The sequence below is a fragment of the Melopsittacus undulatus genome, chromosome 1 (assembly GCF_012275295.1).
Source record: "Melopsittacus undulatus isolate bMelUnd1 chromosome 1, bMelUnd1.mat.Z, whole genome shotgun sequence".
In the NCBI taxonomy this organism is placed as follows: domain Eukaryota; kingdom Metazoa; phylum Chordata; class Aves; order Psittaciformes; family Psittaculidae; genus Melopsittacus; species Melopsittacus undulatus.
In genome coordinates this window covers 85,602,739-85,619,519 of record NC_047527.1, presented here as the reverse complement: position 1 = coordinate 85,619,519, position 16,781 = coordinate 85,602,739, and the positions used below count along the sequence as shown (strand labels likewise).

General features: G+C 41.4%; 1 long non-coding RNA gene across 1 annotated transcript in view; it reads right to left on the bottom strand.

The window, feature by feature from the left end:
* Nucleotides 1–16,781, bottom strand: part of LOC115946638 (uncharacterized) — a 60,937-nt gene that overhangs the window by 5,604 nt on the left and 38,552 nt on the right. The window contains exon 2 of the long non-coding RNA XR_004080687.2: nt 7,220–7,382. This is a non-coding gene — a long non-coding RNA (uncharacterized lncRNA). The remainder of the gene's footprint in view (nt 1–7,219; nt 7,383–16,781) is intronic.

Below are 16,781 nucleotides of genomic sequence, written 5' to 3'. Positions count from 1 at the left end.
TTTCACAGTCTGGGAAGAGAGGCAGGGACATACCCAGGGACCTTATTTGAGGCAGGCACCGGAAAGCAGGAGCCAGAAACTTGTCCCCACATTTCCAGTCCTGAGTTCCACCTACTGAACCTGAACCCTAAACCATGGGAACTGCAAGCCAAAACCAATCATGAAAAGGGGAAAAATACGCTTTGCTAGGAAAAAGCTCTGTGTAATTCTGTACATACAAACTGGTATCAGAAGTATCCTCTTCCTAATACAAACCATTGCAGGTGAAAGAAAGCCAAGCTCCTTGTACACGGGTGCATTTTTAAATGAGCTGATCTTGTCAGGATTTCAGTCAGCACCTGAGTGTACTGCAGATTCAGTCAAAACATTTTTAATAGCTACCTCCTATCACCGCGAACATCTCGTATGGTCCCTCAGCTATCACAATGAGTGTTATGGTAATTGTTTATCTAATGGCATAACTCTACTCTCAAAGGCAATGCCCCTGGAAAGAATTCTTTTGTGCCCAGACTACAGTGGGTCAAAACTCCAATCCTGACCCTGATCGCTTTGGACGCTGGAGATGATAGCCCTGGACTTGTGAATCCAGACTATAGCTATGCATGTTGTGGTCTAGACATAGAGGTGCTAGCCTTCCAGTTGCTTAGCCACAGCATTAAGTAATACATGCCAGTTAATTTACCCCATTTACTACCCTAATCTAATAGTAGTAGATCAACCCCTGATCTGAAAAGCCCAATCTCAGTTACCAAGATTAACTGATTGGAATAATCAAAGTGATCTTACTTAATGTTTGCCTTAAATGATCTGGCAGGCTGATTCAGATAAGATTTCAAACAGTCTCTGTGCTTTTGATCTCAAATTAACTTCAGGATTAACTCAAGCTTGGTGCAGACACAGTGAAAAATCCCTCAAGTATATATCCTGTGCTGTAACCATGCTCAAGTCCCCTCCTGATTCCACCAGCCTAATGAAATCTCATCTCAACCCAGTACATCTGTATTGAAAAGTTGTGGTAGGGGTGGTCTGAACTGTAGGAAAGTTCTGGAAAACTTTGGGGAACAGCAAGACAGCTCTTTCAAAAACTCTTGCGGCTGAAAAGTGGAGACAGGAAGGAGAGACTCCTCTTAGCCTCTTTCTTTTAAATGCTGTAAAATTTGATGGATGCTTTCTTGTCTCTCTGGTACCCAAAGTGCCCGTGAGCAGTTAGATCAAGAGCCAACATGTCCTTTCAGCACAAGTGACACTAAATTAATTTATACAAGACACCAGTCAAAAAACATTTCTATGGCTGAAAGCTCAAAGAGAGCCTGAGCCTTTAAGGAGCTTTCCTTCTTGCCTCCTGTTCACTTCACAGGACTGCTTCAGACAGAAAAGCTTCTAACATTCTGAAGGCACACTAAACAAGACATACGTTTTCTTTTAACATAAAAAGACCTGGTTTGTTATGAGCATTTGCTTTTAACAGCTCCATTCCTTTGTGCATTCCTTTCCCAGGTACAGTACAGGTGCTTCAGGGCAACTCTAAAGACAATTTTCAACAGTGACTTAGGAGCCTAACTTGTAAGTGGGGAGTGCTTAGCACACTGGTTTTCTAAACAACATGCCAGCCAAGCAGACAGACAGATGCCTCTTAAGACAGTTCAAGTCACTTCTGTAACTAACCTCATATAAAATAAACTTTTCCAGGCTGTTTATTTACAACCCAAGGTAACAATATACCTTTGAAAATTGTTTTCTAAAGGTGTTCTGGCTCACATTGCTCTGTTCATGCTTAGGCTTTGTGGTGTTAATTCCCATTTTTAAAAGTGAGGGAGGTGCTGAAGCTCAAGCTTTTAGAAGTACATAGGTGTAAATAGCTGCAGATGTGCACTCAGGTACCACAAGCTTACCAAAATCCATACCAATAATCTGCAGCTCTTTTTATCATTTACCCTTTGCTAACATTGAAAGGAGCAACGCATAAACACTTTGAAAAAACTGCTCCAGCAAAGTACTTCAGAAGGTGAGTTTGAGGTTCTTAATTCCCTTTAGAAATGCTCCACTTATTTTTACCTCAGGTCTGCAGAAGTGTTTGTGTATCACTTAAAACCACAAAGCCTGATTTTGATTAGGCTGTGGGTACCACTGGTAGTTACTACTCTAAGACAGCACCGTGGAAAAACTTCAGTTATAACTTAATTAATTTAAAAACTATCATTACTTTAGAATGGAAACATTTTATCCAAGCAAAGGATCACACCTGAATGATTCTATTTGCACTGCAGAATAACAACAGCTCTAGGGTTCAGCTAAAGTCTGCAATCAAAGTTATTGTATTAACACTTATGTTATACTGCTGCCTACAGGTCCATATTTAAAATTAAGGTGTTATGCTAACTTATATTTAAATGACTATCCCAAAACTTAGAAAACAAGCAAGATAACAAAAGGTATGAGAGAAGTTTAACTTTCCATGGCTATATTTGTGCATGTAATTGAATGCATTTCTTCCACCGCATTAAAGCCACTACAGGCCTGGTTTTGCAGTAGAGCTACATATAGAAAAGTAACTTAAAAGGAAGAAAGGGATAACAGTGAAGTACCTTGAAAGGCAGCCCTCCACACAATAGGCAGGTAGGTATCTGTTGATATTTGCTATGGCATTTTCATAAACTGTGATATGTACTTGCAGACAACTGCAAACAAAGATGTATTTTGAGGTTGTGCAGAGAATATATGGACTATCTTTTTCTAATTCATAGTTTATAGGTCCCTTACAAGTAGCATATGAATCCCAAGGGCTTCTCATGTTGCATCTCACTATTATATTGGAAAAAACCCTCAACAGTGACACATGACACACATTTCATCAAAAATAGAAACATCATTCTTGCAGAGAATGAAGTGGAGAGAGGTAGTTTTCCTCTGCAGTTTTTCTGTACCTAGTTTTTCTTGTGGTAACTGACTCTAATTGCTGCAAACATATTTTGGATTCAAAAGCATTTTCTGAATATGGGAAGAAGAGATTCCAACTTAGTGCCTGTAGAAGAGCCAGGCACTTCTGCAGGCTCTTCCTCTCCTCCATACAGAACTGATTGATTTTGGCAATCCAGGACACTGCTGATTTCAGCTAAACCTAACAGCAGCTGAAATGGTGTTCTGCCATGCACCACAAACCAGTCTTTCTTCTTTCTTTTTTTTTCTTTTCAAAAAGAGATTCTTTTATTTGAGCAATTAGCAAACTGCCATACTCTAACAGCATGTAAATGAATAGAAATATTAGTATTTAGCACTCAACATCCTCTGCACCCAAAAGGCTGGATAAGGTATTGATAATCTATAATTAAAGTTGTCTGGGGCTAGGCAGTCCCCAGTGACTGCCACAATACAGTTTTCTATGTAATAATTGGTCAATTTGTTGCAGAATTGCTGAACTATTAGTTATAACTGCAGAGTCAATAGCAGTGTCACAGCAAGGGTAAGTAAACACTACAAATTATGAGGGATGGGAATACCTTTCTAACAGTTACATCGTATTAGTAATATAGAGACCACCCACTGTTAACAGCTAGGCACAATGATAAATTCTTACTTTGAGAAGGTGGAGTTGGATATTTTCTCATCAGTGGACCTCCATCACCTTGGTGACATCCCCTGTAAGCCCCTCTCTGGTTTCTGCCTACCAGCTCCAGAGCATGTGTGTTAGGCGGTTTAAACTAGGTAAAAACTATACAACCTGTCAGACTAAATTTTACAGCCACCACTGTCAAACTGTTTGCACAGACCATCCCCAGGGATGCACCTTTCAATGGTCTACAAGAGGAATCTCCCAAAGGTCTGCAGCCCACTTTCTTATGGCACTTGAGTCACTACAAGTCCCATTTTCAGAAGTAGTCTGAGGGATCAGGAACCCACCCTCTCATAGCCTGTCAGACACAGACAGACACCAATGCTTTGTTCTCCAAGGGCTACCTCTTCAAGCGGTATTTATAGATATTTGATTCCTGATATGGTTGGAAGGTTATGAACTCTTGGAGAATTCAGCCCTTATGTATTTCTGAGAATGTCAATGCAAGGTCCTTTATAGAAAAGAGTCTCCAGATCAAGTCTAGGACCTCCAGGGAATCCAAGGAAAAATACATTTCTGAGAAGGTATTTCAGGTTTTACTCTAAGATCAAGGTGTATTGGGAAATGGCCTAAGGGTTCAGTGAGCAGAGACATGACCAATAAAGTTCAGCATATACTGCAAGAAGCAAAGTCTAATTAGGGGAGTTGGTCAGGCTTTTAGCTTATCTACCTAATTTCCAGTCATGGCCTCAAAGGTTGAAAATGTGACTCCATTTGTTTAAACCAAGAAAAAGATCATTAAAATTCAGGCTATACAACTAACATTGCACCCATTTAACAAAACAAGAGTTCAAAACAAAAGAAATTTAACTCCACATCAGAGACATTTCTAGAAACCGCAGACTTAACAACCTACCTTCCCTCCACGGGTTTTAAATGAAACAGGCACGGAGACTTTCTTTGGCACAGCCTAACCCTGCTCAACTGGGTGTGGGTTTCAATTAAGTCACCCCTGTGCAGGAATTTGAAGTCAAACGTTTATAAACCCTTTTGGTTGTGCTTTTGTGACAGCCACAGTGGGTCACACAGTCGAAACCAGCGAGGACAGCTGCAATAGAAACCCAGAGCTAACAAGCCGAGCCACAGCTCTGGCTGGGCACACGCTTGTGGTCTGCTCTGACTGCCCATAGCTTGCTTCAGCAGAACAGTGGAAGTGACAGGTGACTTCTGAGGAAAAAAGCTGCAGCTGTAGCCTTACACCCTTTTCTGGAAATCTGGCACAGCATTTGTGCGAGAGAAAGCCTCAATCAGTGCTGGCTGGGTGACAGGGAATAAATCCCTTCCAAAGCTGTGCAGGTTTTCCAAGGTTGGTTCGGTATTTTCTGTATGGTCTTGAAATGAAAACAGAAACTTTTCAAATGGAAGGGTGTGGAATTGTGTTGAAACATCTATTTCTGAGTTAGCGAGATCAAGCTTTCAATCAGGCTTTCAGATCAGACATAACCAGAGACCTCATCCTGGGATACAAAAAACTCCCCATTCATCAACACCAGCTCCTCTGCAAAATGTTTTTGGTGTCCAAGCAGCAGCATATTTTAGTTACAATATATTTCATCAAACATGTTCTGACCAATTCCAATCTTGAGATAACATTGTGTCACCAGTTCATGGAAAGATCAGTATTTAAAAAAAATTCATAAAAATAGAGGACTGGAAACTGGGGAATAGCCAGTCACTCAAAAGACATTCGTCAGCAAAATTAAATAGAAGTTCAGGCATATTCTGTTTCATCACATACTGTTCCTTTTAGGGGTGAGGCACTTAGAGTCATTTCTCTATTTTGGAATGAGACTGCAAGACAAACTGTTTATCTTCAGCTTGGCAAAAGAAAGTTACATTAATGTCTATCAAGATGAAAATGGCGTGAAATAGAATATTTTATAATTTAAATAATGACTCTTTTCTTCAGCTGTGTGTAAAAACTATTCTTCTCACAGGATGCAATCAAATGTTGGTGTCTTAACACAAAGGTTCCCAGGAATCTGGAAAACACAAACCCATGTACTTTATACACACACACATATACTTAATATACAGTACCTATATATATGTTTGTGTGTACACACACAGACACAAACCACATCTGGAGTTCCATTAAAATATTTCTCCTGCCTCCTCAGTAACCACAGTTGCAGTAATCAGTTTCCCTAGAAGGAACAGAGTGGGTCTAAGGGCAGCAGTCCTTGATCACCAGTGTTTGTACAAAGCGATCTTATGTTTCATTTGCACTAGGGGTGAATATCATTAGAATTTTTCCTCATGAGAATTTGTACCAAAAATAATGATTTGGAAGGTTGAAAGATTTTCCCAGAGGAACATTCAGGGAATAAATGGGAGCTTATTTATCTTTTGCAAGATTTTTGCAAGTTGGAAAGCAGGTAGAAAATTATTAACCTTGCTTCTCACATCATTGTGTAATCACATGCACAAGAAAGTCCATATTGTATTCCTTCTGATGAAGTTTAAATTGTAACAAAAAAATCAGAGAAAGCATAGTATGTAAAACCCCCTTTTCAGTAAAATCATTCTCATTTTTCATTTTAAGAGTCATACCATCTTTTCATGAAGAAGATGAACTGAAACGTGATGTACATTTTTCATCGGTTTTGAAACAATATTTTAAATGCATCTGCCTTTCCATGAGAGTTCATGGCTTTTTTTGTTGTTGTTGTTGTTGTTTATTTTTTCACAAATAAATAACATGGTTTTATTGAAACAGATTTCAGCTGATTGTAGTTTGCATTTTGGATTCTCTCAAAACTCAAATTCAAAACTTCAAAGCAAGCCATCTCCACAACCATTACTTTTGTAGGATTTTGATCAAAGCCATGGAAATTCCTGGTTCCACCCCGGAATAATGAACTGGTCCAGGTTTCATTTGAAATCCAGCTCTGAGGAGCTGACTTACCTATCTGGCTTGTAAGAATCTCACTGTCTTCACCTGACCCAAGAGAATCCCCTCATAGCAAAGCTCTCCTCCAACTGGAACGCATCCATGCAACACAGTCCCCACCACTTCTATGGGGGGGGGCACCAACATTTTGCTGTCAACCTCCAGTTTACCAACATTCTCCAAGTTCAGAAAGCTCCTTCTTTCTGTGTCTTGAAGATCAAGGTTTTTTAGCAACTCACTAGATAGCTGTGTTTGCCTAAAGAGACCCTCCCACTGCTCTTCTATCCTCTGAAGGCGGGCCAATTTTCAGCTACAGCCTGATGGTTGCCTGGGTTAACCTCTGCCTTGTTTCATGAGGCTTAGAAACCCCAATACACCTTTCAAACAGCGTGTCTGATCACACTCCCTTGGCAGATAAGCAGAAAATTGGAATGAGCTTCTCCAGGTAAGTGCCAGGATGAAGCTGTTGTCATCTTCCAGGGGGGAATCCCCTGCAGGCAAGCAGGCAAGCGGGCAGGGTAGGATACAATGGGGACACAGAAAAGGCAGCTCTGTAATAGCACGGTTTCAATGCATCTGCAAGGCAAGGCTGTGGCATTGCATAAATGCAACTTTTCCTTCTACAAGGACTTTGAGACAAACATTTTGACAGCCCATTTTAGCCTTTAAATACTGTAAGACATTTAGTTGGTTATTCAAAATGAAGACACCCCTACCTTGTTCTACATAGCTTATATTCAAGTGTTCTAGGTTTGAATCTTCACGTTTCAGTTCAAGGTCTTTTGTCCTGCGGGTCGTCCTCTTATTTGTAGTGTCTTTTTCCACCATGCTGGTAGCCTTCTCCTCCTCTCATACCAACAGTGACCACATGCTGAAGCCCTGTGTAACATGAGCAACAAAACGTGATTTAATTTAACTTATTTTTCGGTTTCCAGCCTTCCTGTTTGTCCAGGTCCAAATGCAAACTTCACTGCACAGGAAAATTCAGGTCTCCCAGCTTGTCCAGACTATAATCAACAGCTAGATTGTCCTTCAGTGAGTGGTTGTAACCTGCAGCAACCATCTGAGGTCCTCAAGCTGACTCAGTCAGTCTTCTGGACACTCAGCATTCTTGAGGCACAAGTTATCCTTCCTAAACCTGAATGTGTCCAGAACATCTGATTCAGTGTTTTAAGTGATTTCTTTTTTTAATTAAGAAAACACAGGAGTTCAGAATTCACCACCAAATCCCCACCCCTTAGGACCCCATTCTCTCCCGTGCTTTTCACCGCTTTCCCTCAAACCCCAAGCATACATTTAACCATCCCCTGATGAGGTCAATCAGATTTAGGCAGATTCATGCCCCCGCCACATGCAGAAACCCAGCTCCCCTGCACTGACAGCACCTCAGCTGTTCGGATTTGTTCCACAGCACAGCCTACAAAAGAAATTGTTTCAAGGTGTGCAAAGGATTTGCTGCCTGCTGCTGCTGGCAGAGTAAGAGTACTGAGGAACTGTTGCCAGGGCAAGGAAAAAACAGAATCTCCGGGGGGGAAAAGGAACACACAGGAAGAGAAGGAGGAGCAGGGTGGGAGGTGTGCAGTCCCCCCTCTGACCCAGCCCTCATTTTGATATAAGCTGCGCTCACTGTGGGCATGGGGTTTGGCAGAGCTTGCTGATCCCTCTGTGTACACACGTACATCCCTGTACATGGATGGCTCTCACACTCTGAGGGTTGTTCCTTGCTGTTTTGAGCCTGTGGTGTGAGACATTGCAAAGGTCTTTTACGAGCAGTGGCTCTTACTCCCTGGCAACTAGCTGCCCAATGGCATGTCAAGAGAGGCCACCCAAAGCCCTTCAGCCTTCAGAAACACATGTGCAGAAGCACAGCCCTCCTGCAGACACCTGCATGTCTAGGGGAAGAGGCAGAGGTGTGCCCCCCATTCCTAACTTGAAAAGCACTCAAGTGCTTTCTCACCCACATTGATTTGTTGATATCCATTTATGGTGCAAGAAATTGGACTACAGACCTTGAGGCAGTAATGTTAAAATCCCTAACAGCCCCCCACCCTATGCAGCCAATGCAGCCTGGAGGGCACTGCAACAGTTGTGAAAGGGAAGGAAGCCAGGCAGGGGTAGCAAGCTGTGAGATGGAGACCAAAAGCTACTGGAAAGGCCTAGAGCCTGATAATCCTTCCCTCGATCCTGAGTCTCAAATTTTGTGTTGTATTATACTGCTTCTCCAGAACCGTTTTCTCTGGTTGACACAGCAGGTATACTCATGCTTTCAGATTACAGTAACAGGAATCAAATCACAATCCAAATACAAGAGCATTAAAAACTAAAGCAATAAAATGGCTAGATACACAATCCTATTTATCTTCATTAATTTTGGGGTCATGCATATATGAAACTTCCTCTTCGATAACTTTTTTCATAGTCTCCAATGGAGCCGTCCTCCAGATAACCTCAGCAGTAACAAAACAACGTTGTCCTTCCTGAATGACAGCATCAATTTTTGTCACTCCTTGGAGTGGGGTGCCTGTAACTGGCACTTTGTCTCTCAATTAATCTTTTTCTCATCACTCTCTGAAAACACATTGCATCTTCTGAAGAATGGGACTGAGCATCAAAAAGATATTCCCTAACAGAAGATTTTACAATTCATTTCATTATACCATGAATTAAAAAAAAACAAAACAAAACATAGTTTTTCTTATGCACCTTATCACACAAAATTTTTCAAACTATTTCAATGAACAGGGCAGCTGTTAGATCCAAATCTAAGTTTTATGCAATAAAGTTCACTAGAAGACAGGAAAACAAATTACATTAAGGGTTGGTTGGTTTACACACTAGGCATATTTTCCAATTTAGCTCTCTTTCATCCATTAATGTAATGGTTTGTTTCGAAGCAAGTTCTCCTACTACTCCTCAAAGTATGTTCCCCAGTGTCACAGAGAGCATATTTTTCAAATATGAATTCACAGCATTTATTTTACAGAGGTTGAAAGGAAGTTCAGATAAAGTTGCTGCATTGTGGCAATATATGAAATGAATTGTTTTAATAGGGAAGAGGTTTGAGATAATCTCTCAGCCTTGTTTCCTTTACTGGTTAAACCCCTTTGGTCACATCTGTGAGAGCAATGGGGCCACTTTTGTTTATTTTTCTTTAATTGAGAATTTTTAACCCTGGAAGTGAAGTTGAAAATGAAGAAGCTAGTCCAAGGGGCATCATGCTACACCAGTGTCTGTCCTTTTCCAATTGCAGGTGCCTCAGTAAGCAAGTGAAGTGAAGATTTTTGCTTAACTCCCTGAATTTCTTTGTTCTATTTGTCATAGCCACCATCTGCAAAGAACAGCTTGGTATTGCCATGTGTCAACTCCCAATATGACAGGGAGCTGCATTACAAGTGGATCTAACTGTAGCACACCAGGAAAACTGTAAAGGTGGTGGAGCTAGGACAGGCTCTGAGAAGCAAAGAGGAACTCCTTAGAGGTGTCTTATTGTCAGGTAGAAAACTAGATGTGAAGAAATACAGCGCAAGTACAATACTAACTTCATAAACCATGACATAAAGCTTAGGGTTTTGATGGTGAAGTCTGAGCAGAGGTCTGAAATCCAGAGGCTGCTCTCAAGAAACATTTCTGTAGCCTATGAACTTATGCAGACAAGAAGAGATTTCCCATTCCTGGCTGACTGCCAAAATCATCCCTCTGCTCTGGTTTCTTTTTTTTCCAGCAGAGTGGGCTAGACAATTAGATATATAGTTACTTATGAATTTTTTCAAATAACTGAAATTATGAGGGGGCTAGGCAGACAAAACAAAGTCTCTACTGCTCCCTTATCTAACAGACCCTGGACTGGTAGAAATCAGGGACTATTTCCAGCAGTGTTGCTTATGTTTGTCGAGATCTTACCTGTCTCAGGTCCAGTATAAAGGCCTTGACCAAAGGTCCCCTTGTACCACACAAGTGCTCTACCAAACAAGGCAGACAAGTCTGAGAACAAGCCTTGCTAATGCAGAAGCACTGCATATGCGGCCTGAGGAAGCCAGATCAGCAGGCTTGGAGCTCACCCAGGTGCTTCTAGGTCAATGCTTGGTGCAGACATGTTACCAGTATGCCCTACATCCACCTCTACAGAAAGGTTCTAGTAACATGTGCACAACTGTGCCCAGTTACAATGGGTCACCCCCTGATTCATTTGAGATTCGTGCCTAGCATAAGGACTTCCACAGGCACTTAGACCATGTATGGGCCAACACCTCTCTTCAGAGGCTATCTCAGGCAGCAAAACATTATTAGCTCAGCTGCAGGTCGACAAACCTGACTCAAAGGCTTTCTGCCAGTTTGCCTGCAATTGGCAGCCTCTGCCAGACCACTCACAAAGACATCCATCAACCACAAAGTGTACAAGTTATGCTGCACTTGAGCATAGCAGAGGTGTTACAACGCGGATTTAGTTATGTCCATCAGACTCACAAGGAACACTTTGAGACTTCAATGGTCTCTTAAAGCTTTACAGTAATACAAAGCAACAAACAAAAAAACCACAGCTCCATTTCCCAGTATCAAAGGGAGAATTTGCCAAGAGCACAGGAGCAAGCCACTCAACTGACAGTGAGGAAACAAGCTTATTTCTGCACAGCTTGTATCTTGGATGACTTTTGTGCAGGTGCTTAACTTTGATCATTGATAAATTAAAATGTTGGCTGGTAGTTTCTTTTTATGCTGCTTCTGGAAATCCTGCACATTGAAAATTTCATGAGCTGACCTGTTTTATAAATGTTGACATTTAGTTCACTGTTACTGTTCTTATATAACCCAAGTTATTTTTCTTAAGACCACAGTCATGTCCATCCAGTTCTGTAACAGAATTTACTTTAACATAAGACATTATGGTGTTAAGATAGGACCGTGAACTAGATGCTCTCGTTTGCCAAGCAAAAGGACACTTTATGTGTCCAAACCTGAGAGTGGCTGTTCTATGGTGCCTTGTCCTCAAAATACATAAGTGTGAAAGAAGATACCTCAATTGTGTTAGCCTGCATAGAAAGGCAGCTGCCAGGGATGCACAATACCTATGCTGCATTAGTTCATTCATTAGCACCTTCCCAGCTCATTTCTGAGAGCACTGTAGAAACAAAGCAAGGCAGACAGACTTTCCATGCCAAAGGATACTTCTGTGAAGGTACAACTTCCACAACTTCCTTGTTCAGATTATCTGAGCAGTGGCAGGTGGGTGGATCCCCTTAATAATTTGCTTTTCTCTGTTATTACTGAAATGAAATGTCTATAATATCTAAAGGTGTTGGAAGGGAGGTCACTCTTATTGCATTCCTTTGCAGGCAGCGTTGCTCTTGCAGGGACACCTGTCTGCACAAAACTCTGTAAACGCTTTTTAACAGGTCCCCAGGTAGCAGAAAGAACACAGCTGCTAAAGAGCGTTAATGGCAGGACAGCTGCTTGGCTGACAGAATTGGAACCAGCATGGTGCATGTGCTGGGACTGTAAACAGGAATGAATTTTCCTAAAAGCTTTATAAGTAAAAATGTTTATTTTTGGAATATTAGCAAAATAAAAGGAGTTACAGTGTTCCTTTAATTTTAAGTCAAAACATAACGACATGCAGCTTTTAAGAAGGTTTATTTTATAGCAAAATCTCAAATTGAAACAAGGTGGCTTAGAAACAACTTCAGAAATATCAGGGGTTTCTTCTAGATGCATATATAAAACACACTTGGGCATTTTCTTGCCCTTAATGTGTAGTAAAATTGGTCATGAAATCCTTCTTTCCATAAACCACACATCAGGTACTGGGGAATGCTTTTTTGGCTGCCAAGCCTGCCATTGATGGCAAATGCTTGGTGTGTGATGCACAAAAGTATTACAGGATAAGCAGAACAGGTTATTCACATGCTAAAAGAGATGAGACCTTATGCTTCAAGGACAGGCACTGGAATGAAGACACCCGATTCCTAGCCTTTACTCAGTCACACTGAACTTCACTTCCTAAGTCAGAGCGAGTGACAGGAAAGTGCCCCGTGTTGGTGGACACAACCCCAACACAGGCTTACATCTGGAATTTTGAACCCGGATGAATACCAGTATTAGGCTGGTTGTAAACAACTGTCATCTTTTTGGGGCTATTGGTAAAGAACCATATTCTTTTTTAACAGTTCACCTCAGGATAGCAAAACACAAACCCTTTGCTACTTCTCTTGCAGCTCTCCAGCATGGATGACATGAGCAGTACTTGCCTTATCCTCTTGAAATGCCATCACTACCTGTTTGGGATCTACAGAGACCTTTTAAAATCTACCAAAACTTCACAATGTTTCTCAAAGTCTCTCAAAGGTATTTTCCACCATCCTAACTACACCACCACGAAACAATCAGTGTGCCGCATCAAGGGCTGAAAACAGCAGGCCTATTACCTGTACATAGCTCTTCACAGCTTCTCATCCTGAGCCTGAAGCTGGGCTTGGTTTAAAGATATTAATTGCCTTTTTCACAGCTGGCACCAGCAGCCTTGCATGTTGACTCAAAGTGTGATGTGATAATTAGGCAGGGTGAGGAATCTTTGCTAAGTTTTGTTCTTTGGCAGTATTTTGCCTTTGATCTTCCCTGCTCTCCTTTCCAGGAGAGTTACAGCATTCCAGCAGAAGCCAAGGGTGGGCCTTTCATCAACCTGGGGGGAAAGCTTCATCCTGTGCCCCACGGCACTCCACTCTCAGTCTTAAACTTCCTATGCAGCTGTGTGCTAGCTGGAGTGCCTATGAGGTGCCTATAGTCAGAAAAGCACACACAGTGCATCTTCCACCAAAACAGATCAAATCAACACATTAAAAGAGAAGCAGGTACAAAGTTCAGCAACAAAATAAGCAGGCTTCTAATAGTGCCTTTTCTGCATTCACTTGATTTAAACCTTGTATTTTGTGCTGCAGGTTAGGAAGACTGGTGGCACAATAAATACAACATCCTGCAGAAACCTATGGCCATTTCTCACTTGGGTTCCAAAGCTGCCCGTATTCCAGAGTCATGCAGGCAGTTAACTTACTCATTCTGCTGATATTTATTGGCAAATTACAAACCACTTAACAGATGGTGTAGAAATAGTTTTATAAACTAAGGAATAAGTCCTACAGCATTTATATTTTTATGAATGAATTGTTTTCCCAAAGTGTTCCTTCTTGGGCTTTTGTCACTTACCACTCCTTCCAGATCTGGCCTTTCTGTTTGTCACACTCTATCCAGACCTGGGCCAACATGAAATGTAGAGAGACAGCATGCAGGTCTGAATCTCATGAATTGTGTCCCTGCTGTATTGTTCACTACACTTGGCTTTTAGCAACACAGCAATGCAAGCCAAAGAAAAGTATCTGCCCCAGGAGGCCTAATTGGTGGGAGTTTTGCAATATGCACAGAGTAAACGAGTTAAAGAAGACTTTAAGTAGCTATTTTCTTTTTCCACCCTGGGAAGGAAATAGAGTTTTATGCTGATTAAGAAATGAAACATCAAGATATGATTGCTTGTTACACTGTGATGTGTGTTGAAGTAAACCCCAGAGCTGCTTTGGTACTAGAAATTAGGCATGGATGAGATGCCTGCAAGACTGGTATGTAACTATTCACATGACAATTAAGTTAATGTCAAAGTGTATGTATGGGAAGAAATGAACAACTGTAATGATGTGTCATACATAAGGAGTAATTCTTTAAAGCTGCATTCCCCAAGCTACTGTCCTTAAAATCTCTTATCCTTCCAAACCATGGAGACTGTGAATATGACAGCCTGTTAGCAGGTTTTGCTTGCTGCCACAGCTGTTTTAACTGTGGTAATCAACAAAGCGTGTGCACATCATCTTCAGTTCCTTCTGTGCAAATGTGCAAAAATTCCAGTAGATTTCATGTGATTGCTCGGAGGCTGATGCTGGTGCGGGAACAGATATCTGGCTGCTCGATCTCTTATCTGATGGCTAGCATGTTGCTGCTCTTACTTCAGAGGTAGCTCAAAAGAGTTATTCCATTTATGGTATGAGATATCCCTTTCACACACAACAGGCTGAGCAATGGCACTTTCTGCCCTCTCATACCAGTGTGCCTTCCACCACTTCCCACTTCCATGCTGTGCTCCTAGCTGTAGCCCGCCAGGGCTGAATCTCAGCAGCAGGGACTCAAAGCGGCATCTCAGCAGCAACTCACAGATTGTTGTTAAACAGCCACAGCAACAGAAACATAGGTGGGAAAGAAGCAAAGAAAATCCCTTTCTTCTCCTCAGTGCCTAAGGATTATGCAGGATACACAATCTACAGGGCATTTATTCTGTAGATTGGATCAAAGAGGTAGCCCAGTCCCAAGATGCAAAGAAGGCAACATGGTGCTACATCACAGAAATATTGGACTGTCCACAGACTGTAGCAAGTCAGTACTTCCTGTCCCTTCCTGGATTAAACTTTGCAGGAACTTTTAAATTTGACATACACATCTAAGGATGCTTCTTACAGCGTCCCACACGGGGACAGGAAGCTGTCATGGAAGTGGGAGAGGCAATAAACTGGACTAGGTAAGATCCATCTCCACTCTGTGATGACCACATATATAGTTTCCCGGTGAGGTTACACACATTATCCTAACATGTGCCCCAGTTGTAGCTGAAAGAGCATATATCCTAGCTAACTGCACAGCTTGCTGGCTCGTCACTGTCAACTCTTTATATGACACCTCCAAATTACTTCTACTCTACAGGTACCATCAGTGGTTGGACTGATTTCCATACCTTCAATGAGTGGAGATTAAATTAACCCTTTTGCTACTAGGGCTTTTGTCTTCACACTTTCAGTTTTCTGAGGGTCTGTGTAGGCTTCTCTCAAACTCCTGTTATGAGCAGCCAGATGGGACTAGATATAGAATAAAGGGTTCATCTATTCCTGTCCCAATTTAAGCACCTAATGTTCACTGGGCTTCAAGTGCTATACATACAAAAGAGATAAGACAATTTGCTGGTGGGAACATAGCACACCCAGGAGCTCCACTAGAGCTGAACGTCTCTGAGATTATGCCGGATAAAGCATAAAATCTTGTTTGAGTCTGAGAGGAAAAAGTAACCAGCATATCTTCTTGTTTCTGAGAACAGTGGGTTCTGAAGCAGCTGGTAGATTTTTACAGTCTTTAATCAATCCAGACAGAAAGAAGAAAATGTGGAATCACATTACAAAAATATGAAGCCTGCTATACTCCAGGGGGAAAATAAAATATGAGAGATGGAAGTTCATGAATAAAGACTACAAATAAAAGACAAATAAAAAAGCATCTTGTCTGCAGCTAACCCCAGGCTGCAAAGCCTTACAATTTTTGGGAAAGTTAAAACTGGATGGTGCATGAGAGAGTCATATATGCCTGAAGCAGAGTTCCAAGGAGAACACATAAACAGACCCTGACAATATACTTGGATTTATCCAAATAAGGGAACCCAGTGGACCTACCTGAGAAAATACAGAGATGACAAAAGACTGGGGATAGAAGGCAGTTTCAGCTGGAACCCAGAAAGAGATGGCCTTGTAACTTGTGACACTGTGCTAGCTAACATTTACCACACTCATGCTCAACAAGTCCAGGCAGATACAGCACTTCATATGACAGTATTCCCTCAAACTGCTTTTGGGTTAATTTCAGGGCACTAGAGCTGCATCAGAGCATGTAATGGATTAGTGCGCCGAGATCTACAATAGGCACTAAATTCTACAGAGGCAACATTTTCTGACTATGGGAAAACCAGTGGAAGAGCATGATTAGAGCCTTGGGGACACTCTAATAAAAACAACAGAGCTGCTGTGCTAGAGCTAGGTTGACGAGAAAAAGTCTGCATAAGGGGGAAAAAGCATCTCTGGGAGAAAAAAAAGGCAACACAGCAAGGAATATTTCAGTTGAGTTCTGCTCCTCACAGACAAAGGAAACATGAAAATACTGCTCAGAATAACAAAATACATATTGGGAAGTTTGTAGCTTACTGATCTAATGCAACAGGGACAGTGTAAAAAGTTGGAGTACTGGAAGAATTAAAGATGTCCGGGAACTGCTTATGTATCAGAAAGAATAACATTTAATTTATCCCCAAAAAATACCAGTTCAGGTTCTGACAGCAAAACACACTCAAAATTGACAGCTGATGGCTTGAGACATCAGGAGGTCTAGCAGTGAAAAAGGACAGCTGTAACTTTAAGCCATAGGTTGAAAAGTTTTGATATCTTTATTGATAGAAGTCTTATCAACTTCACATTGACTGTAAACACTTTA